Here is a 15195-nt window from a genome sequence, read left to right as displayed (position 1 = left end):
CAGCGGGGCCGCAACCCAGCGGGCCTCCGCCGCGCTCCCGCCGCACGCGTCCCCGCAGCTGCCCTCTGCTCCCGCCCAGCTCGCCCCGCGGCCCACGGGGAGTCGCCGCCAGCCGCTCACCGCCACGGCCAGACCGCGCAGCGCCCCCGCCGCGCCCTGGGGCGGGTCCGCGCCGCAGCGCGATCGCTCGCTGCAGTGGGGGGGCGCTCGGCACCCGCTGCGCCCGGCCCGGCCCGGATTGGCCCGCGCGCTGCGGCCGTTGGGGGCCCGGGCTGCGGCCGTTGGGGGCCCGAGCCGCGGCCGTTGGGGGCGCGAGCTGCGGCCGTTGGGGGCGGGGCCGCGCCCCCTCAGGGCTGCTCCTTTGCGGTGGGGAGACATGCTGTTGGGAAGCTCGGTCACTCAAGGCACTGTCCAGCCAAAAAAGGGCTTCCTCACTGATTCAAGCTGAAGTCTAGTAAACTGCGGCGCTCCAGCAGTGGTTCAGTAGGTTGACCGTGGGCAGATACTCTACTTTTGCCTCCCTCTTCTAGGTGCACAGATAGTTCCCCTGGCTGTGCTACAGGTAGAAGTGTCTGGTTTTCATCAGCTCTTGATTAAAAACTAGCTCTTCCCATCCCCAACCCAGCATGCCTTAGAAGCTTGCCTGAAATTTTAGCATCTTTAACACCCCATCAATGCTGCATGAAACATGCCTGTAGGCCAGCGTTGGGGAAGCGTCCATCTGGAATCCGTCCCTGGCGTGGAGACGCCAAGGGCAAGCGAGAGCTTGTACCCCAGCATTCAGGAGACTGCTAGGGCAAAGAGGAGGCCTGTGGCAGTACTGAGCATGTGAGACTCCTGCTCAGGTCTAGCTATCAGTAGCCCAGCCTCTCCATCCCTGAATTGTGGGCTGCCTGGTAGAGGAGACTTATGGTGGAATATCCTGTTGCACCAGGAGCTCGCTCAGCTTCGAGCAGAACAAGCTATGTGAGCCCTCGCTGCATTGCATGGCGAAAGGAAGCTGAAGCATCCAGCAATGAGCAAGCAGCAGCTGAAGAGCGAAGGTCTGAACTCTTACAAGTCATCTGAGTCAGAAAAGCAGGAAGCAGAAAAAGGGGCATTCAGCAGCTAACTGCTGACCAAATCAGTACAGAGATGGGATAGGGAAGGAAGAGCTTCATATACAAATGGTCTGGCTTGTTCTTCCCTTACCTTCAGTCAGGGAAGCAGACAGAAGGCACTGTAAGATCTACGGCATTTTCTCAGAGCCCCAACCCTGCACGACTGATGGGGGAAAAATATCCAGGCCACACATAAATTACATTCAGAATACATGTTGGCAGCGCACTCAGGGCCTTCACAAAAGTGAATAGGCACAGTCATCTGGCTGCAACGCAACTGCTGGGCACAATTTTCTTTATAGGCCTGGAGCAAATTCTGAACATCTCCAGAGAGAGACGTGGGGTTTCCAGTGACCAGGGCAGCACAAAAGGAAGGGAGTTTCTTTTGGGATCGTGCCTGATAGGGTCCCACACAGCAAGCTGGCTGGAGTTTAAACTATCTACTTCAGAGCAATAAAGGACTGATGTGCTTGAAATCGCTAAGGTTTGAATTACTCAGATGCCTCCTCCAACTTCAAAACTTTGGAAATAAATCAAAAGGGGAAGTGATTAATGCTAAGCTCATGACCCGCTCCCCCTAAAGGCTCAAGGATGCAGGTGTGGCAACTTTGGTCAAAAAGAAGACCTTGTAGTTGTCTCTTTTGTGCTTGTCTCTCAACAAATAGCCTCTTTTTCACTGAGATTTTCCTCTCTGGCAGCACATGGCCCTTAACGCATATCAATTCATACATGGTGCTTGTCTGGACACATTTGGACCAGTTCTGACTCGCTGCCTCTTTCTTCTCTCCTCTGCTTTCCAAATAGCCATCCAGGATTGTTTACTTTGGCAACGCCTGCAAAAAAAAAACCAGTCTCAATGAAAAGGAAAAATCCATTAGGAAAAGCCAGCTGAGTGCTAAAAGGCCCCTAATCAGTGGAAAGTTTAAAGAGCACCGCTCTGAGAAAGGCTGTGGTGCCTTTCCAACACCTTCGCAGCAATGTGTGAGGCTATGACATGTCAAAGCGAAGCCCCAAACACAGGCACTGTGCCAAGAGAACTGGCTTCGTTAGGGCTGAGGAGTGTGCGTATGTCCGGGTGGGCGGCGGGGAGGGACTTGCTTATGTAGAAACAACTGCATAGGAGCCAAGTAACGGCAACCAACTTTGTAAGGTTCCCTCTGGCTGGTTAAAGCACACAGCTGTGGCTGTTCTTCTCAGCCAAATGTGAAACGAGTGAGGTTTATCTCCAACCCAGACCTACAGGCTGCACCTTGACCAAAGCAGGAGCTCAAATTGTAAGGGCCACTGCAAGCTGATTACCTGACTCCCAGGTAAGGGAATCTCAGCAAAGCTGGCTGGGGCTGAAGAGCAGTGCTAGAAAGGGATCTGGTGCCGTGGAGAAAGAGAGGCTTTCGAAACTGTTGTCTTCCTTGACACCTGGAGCAAGGAATTCAGCCAATATCTGGAGAACGCAGAGGATATAGTTCAGGCTAAAATGCAGGTGCCTAAGAAATGCCTCCCAGCTGTTGATCCCAAAGGGAGAAATGACTGTCTGTTCCCTCTGGCCATATGAGGTATCTAATATTCCAGTCCCTGGGTAGACTTACATTGCCTTGGGTTGCAGAACCCTGTCTTTTTCAGACAATCATTTTTCAAACCCATCATTTAACATTTTACAGGTCTACCAAGTTTTACAGATTTCAAAGCATTTTATAGAAGTTCATTAACTAACTGGTCTTTTGAGTTCCCCTATAACTAAGAAAAGTGCATGTTTTTCTTCTAGGGAGCAAGCAAAATACCTATAATGAATACGCTCATCTATGAATTGCTTTTTTAAAGCTTCACGCGCCCATCACATTGTGATAGAAACAGCCAGGACTGGGCTCAGTCCCCTCTCCTTAGTCTTTTACAGTTTTTAATTCAGCATGTAAGAAAAGCACAGTTTGGCCTCTGGAAAGCATCAGATTATGCCACTGAAGTATGTGTACAGTGCAATCCAAAGGTGAGCTCAAGTAGACGTACAAGCTAACTGTATATTGCCAGCTCAGCCTTTTGTGTGCACCATACAAGCTTGTCTTGAACCCCAGATGAACACTCTATATCTACATCCTAAATCACTGCTGTGACATTCTTTCAGTATTTGTGCTATCTAGCTGAAGACGGCTCTGTGTATCTACATGATATTCAGATGTGGACAATAATACAGTCCAGCCCTTATTTGCATGCTGTAATAAGCACAGCAGTTTTGAATTTGTGCAGGTAGCATATACTCTTGGAAGGTGCTTTGATTATTGGAACCAAAACCTTTAATTTCTCCCCCAAAAGAAAAAGGTAAAGGGTTTGGATTGGTGGTACAGTGTACTACTACAGTAACGTGACCTCTTCTGCTGTTCAAAATGAGACTGGGTAATCAAATTTGACTATGTGAGGCAGAGGTAAAATGGTTCTGCTACTTAGCCAAGGAGAAGAGTGTTTTGACACCACACTTTGATCTCTTCTCTACCTTCCACATAGGCTATGTGGACCCCAAGGTATACAAAACTACAAGACATGCCTAAAAAGATGTTGACAACTTAACTAAATTATGTCTGACGTAGATTATGTATGGACCCATATAAGAAGTAGAAGTGCCAATGAATAAGAAGCTTTCAAAGTCAGGGGTTGTTCTGAATGGAAACAATCTTCTTCCTCCTTTTGGGAAACTCAACAAAGGAAATTTTGAATATTTCAAAACAATGTGGGACTTCTAAATATCTAATTCAATATTAATTTTTTTAAAAATTTGTATTAATACAAAAAAGCTAACAAAAAGTTTAATTTCAATGTTTTTGGTACTCTTAGAAGTCTTCCCACCATTCCAATTTTATTCCAGAATAAAATTCTAATGAAACTCCTAAACCTTCCAAAACTAAGACAGCCACTGAATTTCAAAGAAATATATATCACTCTACTAAAATTTCATCACCCAGCCCTAGATAAGAGCCATACAGCCTGTAATAACTCTAGTGCAAAGAGCTCCTTACAGTGTGAATTGAGTTTCTTTTCTAGCAATTAGAAAATAAACTGATGTGGAAGAATAAAAACAGCTGTGTCCTGAACTTGTTACTGACTTGTCCTGAACTTATCTATAACAGACAGCTGTAGAGAGATCCATTACCCTCAAATGAGCAGAGGCATCAGGTAGAGATTAAATGCTTTTGAATTAGTTGGTTATACTTTTTGGACTAGCCTCTTTCCCAGCAACATAATCTGGGAATATCCAACCTGTCTGTTGGAGCAGAAATGCATGCAGTCTGGGCTTTCCCAAGAAATACTTTACTGCCGACAACGCGTAGATAGGTTCTTGTAATAAAACAGCCCTATCTGGAAAAGACTCAACCCACTTCAATTACCTTCTTGTTAGAACTTGATCAATTCAGGGTTTTCACCTGTTTCTGCTGTCAGCCAATCCTAAATTACCATCTGTCTCTCTTGCTGACCAATCCCATCCAGCCTTTCAGGTATATATATATATATATACATGTATATGCCTTATGAAAGGTCTTTATGGTTGGGGTGAAGTTTTCTTTTTCCTTTGCTTCTGGGGATTTTTTTTTTTTTTTTTTGGTTATGTGTAATTTTTAAGCAGTTCTCATTCAAGGAATTCTTGTTAACTTCTGGAATAGGTTTGCAGCTATAGTGACCTGCCAGGTAAGAAAAAAAAATCTCTTGTGTTGATGATCTTTTCCTAGGTTTATGCCTGTGCTGGTATTTTTTTTTCCTGCTGTTTTACATGGTGAGTTATTTAGTAGGCCTTGCACCAGACTAAGATGCAGCAGGCTTTTCTCTCACAGGGTGCTGTATGAGGACTGTAGAACTCTGTCAGGATACTAATAGTTTGTTGCTTCCTGATTTGGTTTGGTTTGGTTTTGGCCTGTTTTGGTTTTAGTCTATGTTGTCTACCTCTAGTTTATCTGTAAGGTTTTTTCTGGTATAAAAACAAAATTCTTAGAGTGCAAGTCTTGGGTTTACAGAACAGTCTTTGCCCATGAGTATAGGGAAGTAAATGCATTATTCCTATGTTCTCCATATTGTTTTACCTACAGAGGTCTTGTTAAAAGTGTTTCCAGGGCTAATAAACAGAATAGTTCTGGAAACTTCTCTCCAAACTCTGGAGGAATTGAGAATGTAATGTAGGCTAAAGTGTTAAATTAGCCTGTGCTAAGTAGTCTGATTTGCTGACCAGTCTTGTCATCTAAGTGATGCCCTGCATATCTCTGACATACTCGTATCCTGCTCTTCCTGTGTTCTTTCTCTCCATTAGCTGTGACTCCCTGTATCTTCTGTTTAGCTACCATAAACACACCACTTCTCCCCCTGAGCCTTGTGTTAATCAGCTGCCTACCCTTTCACTTGAATGATATTTTAAAAAGTTTTTGGTTCTTTCTATCTGGACTTGACTCCTGCTCCTAACTGTTGGTCCAAGGTACAAAAGAAAGGTGACAGAAGCATAGGGAGAATGACATGAGAAGCTACCTTATACCTGTAAGCTCTTGTTTCTCTTCCACCTCAGTAATCACCAGGTGGAAAACAAGGGTAGGTGAGGCTGGCCCTCGGAGCTACCCCAGAGGAGTGTTTGCCCACTGGCAAACTAATGCTTTTGCCTTGCCCTGTGTATTTCCAGGACATACTTGCTCTAATTGGGTGGTAATTCTTTGAGTATGTAGGTTAGGTTTGACTTCTACTGCAAATGGTGCCAGGTCTCAAGGTGTGTTAGACTTTCTGATACCAGGCTGTGGTAGCTGCTTATATTCCTCAAAAAGGAACTTGGTGTTCTGTATTCTCCATAGTTTGCTCTTATAATCAACAGTAAATACTGCTTTAATATCTGTATGAACAAAGTCAGGTCATTGGAGCCTTTAAGTAGGAAGTGACTTGGATTACACTTGGGTATCTACTCTCTAAATGATAAGCATCTGTCAATTCTCTATAGCACTTTCCAGTTAAGGTCCTGAAAGCAATCTGAAATCAAACTGAAGCTCATGATTAACTGCTCCTTTATCAAGTGACAGTTACCTTAACCTCTCTCTGCAAGATAAACTGAGGCACAGAAAATGGACCCAAATTGCCAAGAGTGACTGGGAAGTCTGAAAAGCCTAATTGGCAATGGCATCCTAAACTTTCTGATTCATGGGCCTATAGTTTTGGGTACCGCAACTGGCCTTCTTTCTTAACTCCACCTGTAAGAAAAATAACTTTGGGGATAAGCATTTGTTCATTGGCTTCCACAGACTGAAATTTCAGCCTGGTGACAAACTTACTGCCAAGAAGTACTTACTAAAGACCTGGTGACACTTCTAGTGAGAGCAGTACTCCCTGGATGACAGGAAGACAGGAGTTGGAGACCCCTATAAGTTGCTGTGACAATAGGTCTTCTGTCCTACTTGACATCTCTTCTATAGTCCTAGCTTGCTTCCAAGTGCCAAGTACCTCTTCTCTGATAAGCCAGCAACCTGCAAATCACTCATTCTGAAATGTTTTATAGACATACCAAAAACTGTATGAATGGTTATATAAAAGGAGATGCAATTCTTATGTAAAACTGTAGGGGATGTAGCTTAGATTAAAGTGGTGGTTAGCTTTTTCTTTTGCTTCAGTTTCTGAAGTTTCAGTGCTGTTAGGCTCATTACTTGACTCTGACCTTGCTTTTCCTCTCACCACTTGGGAGTGGATAGTTGTGGTAGGAGAACCACCTTCCCTAGAGCAAGCAGCTCTCCCAGTCTGCTCTAAGATGAGGATGTGTCACTTTGCAGAAGGCCTCTGCAGTCTCTTGAGCAGTAAGCTGCTGCAGCAGCAAGAGTCTGGGAGACTGAACAGTTTGTGGCTTGTGTGTGTCTTGGGAAGACAGAGGGTCATAAGAGCCATTCTAAATGGGCACTTTACTGACAGCGCTCACCTTTAATGGCCTTTTTGTGAAGTTACAGCTTGGCTTTTAGGCCCTTTTTGCAATTCATCACTTAATCCATATGCGCTACCTTGGCCAAGAGTTGGACAATGGGGCCCACTGTGTCTGGTTTTGTTACGGAGCAGCCAGAGTGGCTTTTAACTAAAACAATGTATCTGAAGGAGAAAAATGTAATCACCTTGAATTCTCCACTGATTTGACTGACTTAAGGCAGCTTTGCAGACACTGGTGTGTATAATCAATGAAATCAAAACTGAAGCCATGTAAGGTATGGCAGAAAGGAGCAAGAACATGCAAGGTTTTGCATGTATAAAATATGGGGGGAGAAAATGTGCAGGGAAGAAGGAAATGAGTGCACATGCAGCTAGCTCTGGAAAAACAGCATTTTTCTATAATATGAAATCTTTCATGACCAACTGCGAGGGCATATTAGGCTGGCAAGGAAGCTTTGTTACACAGTCCTGAAATCGGCTGAGATTCTAAAGGGCCTCTCAAATCATGCATCTTTTAGGACAGATCTATCCTTTCATCTGTCTGTCAGGTCCTCTTAGGAACTGGCAGTGAAGAGGGTGAAAGTGTTCTTTTGTTTGTCTTGCCCAGTCTTCTAATGTGGCTGCACAAAGACTACTTGATGTATAATTTGCCTAGCAACACAGGCCCAGTGTGCCTCCTTGCCAAAAATAAACAGTCCACCCTCTGCTGAGACTTACAAGACTTCAAATGAACTTGCACAACTCTACTACTAAGACACCCTCAGATACAAATGAAACGGATGTATGCACACCCTAACCTTGGGGAAAGTGGGAGGAATCCTTTCCTCAGATGCCAAAGAAATATGTAACAGGCCTTCAGCACTACTGTTCATCTTAACAGAGGCTCTGTGTACAGGTGAGGGTACATCACTGATATCTACTGTGATTCTACTTATGGTCCCTCCTTCCAGGGTACTGACACAGGGCAGGACTGGGCTTCAGTTTGTGGACTCTGATGGAGTGATACCTATCCTACCATCCTTTGGCTCAGGAAGCTTAATAGCTTGCCACTTCCCTTTGGAGCGCTTGGCCAAGACCACCTCTGACAAGGGGTAACTTTCATTTTCCCAAAACCTGAGCTGTCAAGGGTTCCCCTCTCCCCCATTTCAGCATGAGATGACACTTTAGGCCTAGGCTCCAGCTAAGCTAATGTGGAAAGCCAGGCACCTCTGGAGACTTCTAGAAGCAATTCAAAATGTTAAAGTAAAGCCTCTGGAAAGTCAATGGGGAACACTACCCTTTTGTGGAATTTATCCCACCTGAATTTGGCTCTGGGTACCTAAATTAAAGCCACAGTTTGGGCAAACAGATATGTGGGTGGCCAGTCCAGTACTTCAGAGTGGCAACCATTAACCTCAGTTAACTTTCTCTGAACAGTTGGTCTCTTTCCACACTTAGTCATTCCATCCACACCACAGTCTTATCAGGCCTTCGGTCTTCCAAACAATTATCCCGCAAAAAGGGAAAGAGGATACTCCCACCTTCACTTAAACATGTAACGGAAACCAAAGCAGGCAAGAAGAATTTGGTAACAGTGCTGTTTCCCTGTGGGGACTGAAACTTGAATGGCTGTGTGCAGAAGGCCTGTTGAAGCTTTAGCTCCATTTGCTTTTTGTCTCTTAGACCCCCACACCTGCCTGCCATTTAGCTGCCTCTGAAGGCTGGCCAAAGGACATCAGATCAAATAATAAAAGCCACATTGAAACTGTTTTCAGCTGAAACAGTATGAGTGGAGGCGAGATGGGGAATGGAAAAGGCTCCATATAAAAGAGCCCACACATACATGCGAGAAGGTCATTAACTCATGCCTTGTGCTATCTTTGCAGTCTCCGCTCCCTCTCTCAATTATTACATCAGAAGGAAATGAGAGAGCACTTTGCCAAATACTAATGGACTTGATGTTTTCATAATCTCAAGTGCACAACAATTGGAGCTGTTTATTTTCCAAAGAAGATGGGAACCAGGGGAGGAGGCTGAAGACTGCGAAGAGGTTCCAGAAAGCTCGAGCCAGTTCTATATTCATCTCTTGCTCCATCTCTAGCTGCCAGGCTGGTATTTATCTGAATCATTCACGAGATGAGGCCTTATGCTTCCTGGGGAATGTGTCAAAAGCCTGTAGAACTGCAAAGAGGCCTCAGAGAAGCTGTAATTTCCTTCTGTCAAGTCATCTGTGCCATTCTCTTAAGCAGGGGAGGGGGAGGAAAAAAAAGACTTGTGGAAAAGGGCTGAGACTAACTGCAAGAGTGTTCCTACACACTTGTTTTTCAGAGTTCTAACACTCATTTCTGGGGAAAAAGGTAACCACAGTAGCTAGATACTCCCTTCTAGCCAGTGTTTGTGCCACTCGCTATACAGCAACTGACGGCATGTGTCTGAGCTTACAAAATACTTCAGAATCCCACTTCAGCTTGAATTAAGCAGCTTTAGTCTGTTTTTTTGCATGTCTGCATTTAATGAAACTGTTACATGTTTATCACTGAAGTGAGAGCAGCAAGAACCATCCCTGGGCAAAACGCAGTGCTGAGGAGATGTGAGAGGATATGACTGAGCTGACAGGAGTTGTCTCTGTAGTGGCATGAAGAGGTCAGTTCTTTTTCCTGTTGTCAGGATCCTGTTTCTCAGCAAACTACAGCTACTTGAGAGCTGAAGCCTGTGTGAAATCCCAGACCTTGTTTACAGAAGTTGGCAGGATATGTGTGCATCCTTAGACTTGTACTGCTGCACAAACATTCAAGTCCTCCAAAGAGTCAGCTAAGAACCTGGGGCCTCTGCCCCGGCAGTCCCCAGGCTGTTCCACCTGGTGGACTCACACGAAGAGTGCCAGTGCCACTGGTGCAGTGCCTCGGGGTGTGGGACCTGGGAGCTATGAGGGGCACGTCCTTTCACTAGCAAGTGAAGCCTTAGTCCTTGTGAACAAGTGAAGCCCAAGACTCTTGCTGCTCAGACTTTGCAAAAAGCTCCACCTTTGACATGAGCCTCAAATTCTCAGTCCCCTTTAGAGTGCAGCCAATGCAGTGATGGGAACCTGTGCACAGGGGCTAATGTAGAAGTGACTTACCCAGTCAAAAGATCCCCCTAATAGCACCTTATGTCTTTACAGTCTCATTCATCACCTTCCTAAGGTGGCAACTGGAACAAAAGCTCTGCATAATTTCGGAGAGTCTTTGGGCTGAACTGGGATATAACTTTCCTCATGTGTGTATGCTTATCCATACTTATGATCACCACCCAGGAGCTGCCTGTGTTCATCTAAACGGGCACTAGGGTCTGGGGCTCGGGCAATTCAGCATCAGGTCAAGATGCAATAGGACTGTTAAGCTATATATAAACAGGCTATCACTGATGTCAGAGCATTATTACCACTGCCACAGCAGTCAGATTCCACCTGTCCCTCAGCTCCTGCAAACTTGGTATATCTGTAGTATGCAAGATCAGAAAGCTTTCCTGCTGGAAAAACAAAGGATTGCACAGTCTGCTTCTCTGAAGACTAAAGACAATAAATGTCGGGTAGTAAAAATTCCCGGGGCGTATATTAATATCTAAAATCAAAAGGATATTGGTAAGTGGCGAACTTGAGCGTGAGGCAGCCGCAGCAGAGGGGAGGAAGCGCGTCCCGGCGGCAGCCCCTGGCCGCCCGGCAGGTGGCGCCGCAGGCCAAGGCTGGGGCGCGGCCGCCTGCCCCGGCGCCTCGCGGGCTGCTCGTGCGCGCGCCGCGGCTCCTCGCTCCTTCCGTGCGTGTCTTGTGCCACACTGGAAGAACTGGTTTCTAAAACCAGAGCTACAGGGCAACTGAACTTCAAATGCTAGAAACAGACTACATGGGGTGCCGCCTCTGATGCTCTCTGAATGTGCACATGCAAGATTTGCATGTGGAAATTCATCCAGCTCCTGTCAAAGTGGTTAGTGCTATCTGTGTGCATACAGGATTTTACCTGCAAGCCCGTAGGCCAGGCCTGAAGGTGTGGATCTGTACCTGCTGGCTGCTGAACCTGCTGCCAGCTGGGATGCTGTCTGTGTGGCACATTTTATGTTAAAGCCTAATAAACATTCAAGAGTTGGGGGGGGGGGAGGGGGGGTGTTGGACTCATCAGGCAGAAGATGGAAAATTCACTTAGGGTAGAGATTTGATAAAGATCTATTTTTTTTTTTTTACCTATATTACAGTAGGTACAAAGCTAAAGAACTTCTTGACTGCAGACATAGTGGTCTTAGCATCACAGGACCATGTCATGACATAGGGGAAAGTACTGGGCATTATGTGGACCCTGCCTGTAACTCCATGATTCTCAGGTGTTGAGTGCCATTAAGCTTTCCTAGGAAACCTGAATATCACTTGCATTTTGTTGCTATCAGTGTTATCATTTCATTATCTTTGAAAATACAGTATTCAGCACAATGGCTCCCCAATACTGGCTGGTCTTGTGGCACTTTCAAAATACAAGCAAACTGGGCAAAACCAGATAATCTAGGGTGAAGGCAATTTATAATCATGCACATAGAATTGAGAGGTTTTCTTTACAGATCTTTGATGCAGGTCTCAATGGCAAAATAAACAATATTTTAACAAGTTTTAAACATGCTTTATATCCCAAACAGTAAGTATAAGCTGCTGGTATACAGGAAGAGACAAATATAGCTGAGCAGGGAAGTGATGATTATCCCTTGCCTCAAGTTAAAACTGTATACAGGAATACTGAATTGGGGGAAGAACTGCCTGTGTCACTTAGAAATGAAACAGCCTAGACTGCAGAGACTATACTTGGAGGAAGAGAGATTAAAAGATAGGTGGGGCAATCACCCTAACCCTTTGGAGCTGCTAGTTGGAAATGTGCCCAAACTACATCATGAGTAGATCATGCCTCCTCCAAGGGAAAACAGCTGGGGATGCTTTGCCCACATGGATCTTCCCTGTGCACTATTCATTAGAATCTCATGGAAATATCTAACTTCATGAGATTAACCTTCTCTCCCTCTTCGGTGTGGTGTCCTTTCTATCAGAACGAAAGGGTTTCTCGATGCTTCTTGCACAAATGCATGTTAATGGAAGGCAGAGGCTGCTGACCCTGTTTAGGGCTTGACAACATGGGCAGCAGCTATCCTAGCAGATATGCTTGTATATACCCTGACAGCTGAGGCTGCCCACACCCACTCCTGATCTGCAGCCCTCTTGTGCTATTCTCTTCCTTGTTCTTGTCTCGGGCAGTCAGCGAGGGCTATGTAGGATTCTCCCACCAAGATGCAACAATGTACTTCAGGCCTTGACCCTCACTGGTGGCCAAAGTGAGATATCAAAGAACTTCGTTATTTTCAAACTCCTCATACTTCTTTCTAGACACAGTATTCAACAGCTTTCCTCTTAGGAGCTTTGCTTGCGTTTTAGCTCTGAAATTTCTAACTTGGCCCCCCTTGTTTCCTGGCTTAAGAATTTAAGTACATAGCTCAGGCAGGTACTTGCCTCACTTTAAGCAGTGGCCAAGGGCTATTTCATGATTTGAGTTTACACAAATCACACCGCCTGTCTGAGGAACAAAGTACTTGTGATGCATGGTAAAAGCACAAATTCTTGTGTCGGAAACAGGCTTGTGTTTAAAAACAAACTCTAATGTATGCTCAGCACTGTCCTCAAAGATAGGCAGATGAAAGCTGTCCAGCCAAGATGAACTAGCTCCCAAATCTCACTTTTCTTTGGACCACTATCTCCCGGCAGTGTGCAGGGTGGTTTTCTAACTACTTTTAGAAGTGACAGAGAGGGATGGGAGTAGAGTTGTGTGTCCAAGATGCCCATCTCCAACTACTACAGATCATAGTGGGTTTTTATATGTTGGAATTTTCCTAGTGAAGCCTCTTATGGCTGGAGCACTCAAATTCCTGAAATAGCTCTGAGTGATATTTGCCCCTCACTCAGGACAGTTATAGCCCTCGAAAACCTTGCTTGCATTCTTTTTACCCATTGCATCCTCTTGCACTAAGTGTAATCCTCGCCACTAAGTGTTGTGGGGGGAGATACCCTACAAATGGACCAAGTAAATTGGTTTCAGTGCTGGTGACAAAAGGAGCTTAATGCTTTCAAGCAACCGATGTCATTTCTCTTGGTAGTAAGCTATCATCTCACTGTTCAGATGGTGAAGCATTGGTACTAATAAAAGCCTCTGTTTTAACCCTTACTGTTAGGCATTGTGGGATTCTTCTGTTCAGCACGTGTGTTCTTTTCGGCTGAACTGCCCAACCTGCTTCCTGGGGTTCCCCGCAGTCTGCTATGGTTCGATTTGTGATCTTCCTGCACAGCCAGGCTAGACACGAGCCTGTGTCTGAGGGGAGCCATGGGGAAAGATGACAAGGGTTGAGCTGTGGGCCATCCAGGTTGGTTTAGTGGCTACATCTGACTTGAATGCAGAAGATATGATGCTCTAGAAAGAGAAATGGCCTCCTGCTGTTTTATTCCCATAAGGGGGAAAAAAATTAGAGAGACACACCCTTCTTCCCTGCCAACTTCAGAACTTAATGGTTTTTGTTAATTCAGTTTGTTAATGAAATGATGATTCTAAGTTCATGAGACCTGCAGAAAGTTTGGCCTCTTTTTAAAAGTGGAACTATGAGGGTGTAGACCTCATATGGGGCATTTATAGTTGAACACTTAAAAGAGAAATATCTAACAGATGATATGTAGGTAAATACCCTGCACTCTGAAAGCTTCAGTACAGTGCTGTCCAGCTGCAACATCACAACAGAAAAATATCTGAAGGTCACATTTTCAGCTTCCCAGAGCACTTGAATCTAGGGCAAGTGTTATGGGGACAGATCCAGGTCTGCTGCTCTGCGTGGCATTCTTCCTTTTGTGCATCACCATGGTAAACAGTTAGGGTTGCCAGGAGCTTGGATGCATTGTTTGTCTCGCTCCCTCATCCACTCTCCCCCGCCTTCACCAAATGCTTTCTCGGTGATTAGTTACTGAGTAGAAGGGGCTCCAGTTACCATGCGGCCTGCCATCCCTCCTCATTTTATTGGAACTAATATCCCACCTGCGATGATAAGGTTTAAACTTGTTTAATCTCCCAGCTTAGCTGTGGCGTTTTAATATTTTTAAAATGGTTGTTTCAGAAAAGGGGGGATTTAAACAGGTTTTGAATAAATAATAAAAGCCCTTCTCACAGGTTGCAATGCAGGCTGGGAGGCATGAACCATTTTCATCAGGTCAGATTTCATGTTGGGTTATCCCAAGGTGGCCTGACTTTGTGGCTCTGGATTTACAATGAAACAGTCAGATGCAAAGCAGTTTACGGAGGAGAAACTGCTTTAATAATGCATTTCCTGCTCAGCAAACAGCAGATACAGTGACACTCGCAGGGAATGGGGAAGGGAACAAAATCTCTCAGAAAAGGAACCAGTTTCTCCCTGGAGTTCAATAACTCTTTTCCTCCTGTGACATATTCAGGGAGATAAAGGTTGACTAGAGATATCAGAATGCATGGCCTCCAGGTGAGAAATGAGGCAGGTTTGTAGCATCTTAGGCCTCACATAAGCTGAAGCCCCCTTTGCATTGTTTCAAACTTAAGGGAAAGGAAATAGGTTCTTATTTCCCAGGGAAACTTCACTGGCATAAATGTAAGACCCTCCCTATGGAGCAAGCTAGATAAAACATGCTGTGCTGATGTGCAGAAGACCTTGGCTTGTTTCCCACTTCTCGCTGTCTGGACCGCGGACAGTGCGTTCTGCCTCAATAGGTGGAGCGCTCTTGACTTCTCTGAGCAAGAGTGAAGCAGTAAAGCCAGATGTTCTGAAGAGTCTTGTCCTCTTAGTCCACGCCATTAGTAAGCAATGTAGGTTTACATGTGCATGATTGGAGCTATAAAGCCTGTAAAACTAGGCAAGACTTCTATAGCTGCGTTCAAGACAGTTCTCGCTTCTCCTGCACGTTTAGGCAATCCTCGGCGAAATGCGTGAGCACAGTGAATAAAGCAGAGGTGGTCTAGCCACTTCTAAGGCAAAGGCCTGCCAGGAGAGCAGTCAGCTGAGCTTTGGCTCAGTTTCAGAAGAGCCCAAGTTACACTACCTGGATGATCCAAGTCCTGTGCAATTTCTGTTATGGTCCCAGAAAAGACAGTTGGCAAAGAGCTGTTATATAAATGCCGACTGCTAGTAT

The 15195-nt window shown here is 45.3% G+C and overlaps 1 long non-coding RNA gene across 1 annotated transcript in view; it reads right to left on the bottom strand.

Annotated features, from left to right (window-relative positions):
- Positions 1–202: 202 nt before the first annotated feature.
- The window catches only part of LOC112994581 (uncharacterized), a 60090-nt gene continuing 45097 nt past the window's right edge, over positions 203–15195 (bottom strand). The window contains exon 6 of the long non-coding RNA XR_003261975.2: positions 203–1933. This is a non-coding gene — a long non-coding RNA (uncharacterized LOC112994581). The remainder of the gene's footprint in view (positions 1934–15195) is intronic.

This window comes from Dromaius novaehollandiae, chromosome 17, assembly GCF_036370855.1.
Source record: "Dromaius novaehollandiae isolate bDroNov1 chromosome 17, bDroNov1.hap1, whole genome shotgun sequence".
NCBI classification, from domain to species: Eukaryota; Metazoa; Chordata; class Aves; order Casuariiformes; family Dromaiidae; genus Dromaius; species Dromaius novaehollandiae.
The sequence above is the reverse complement of the archived record's forward strand: the minus strand, read 5'-3'. Positions and strand labels throughout refer to the sequence as shown.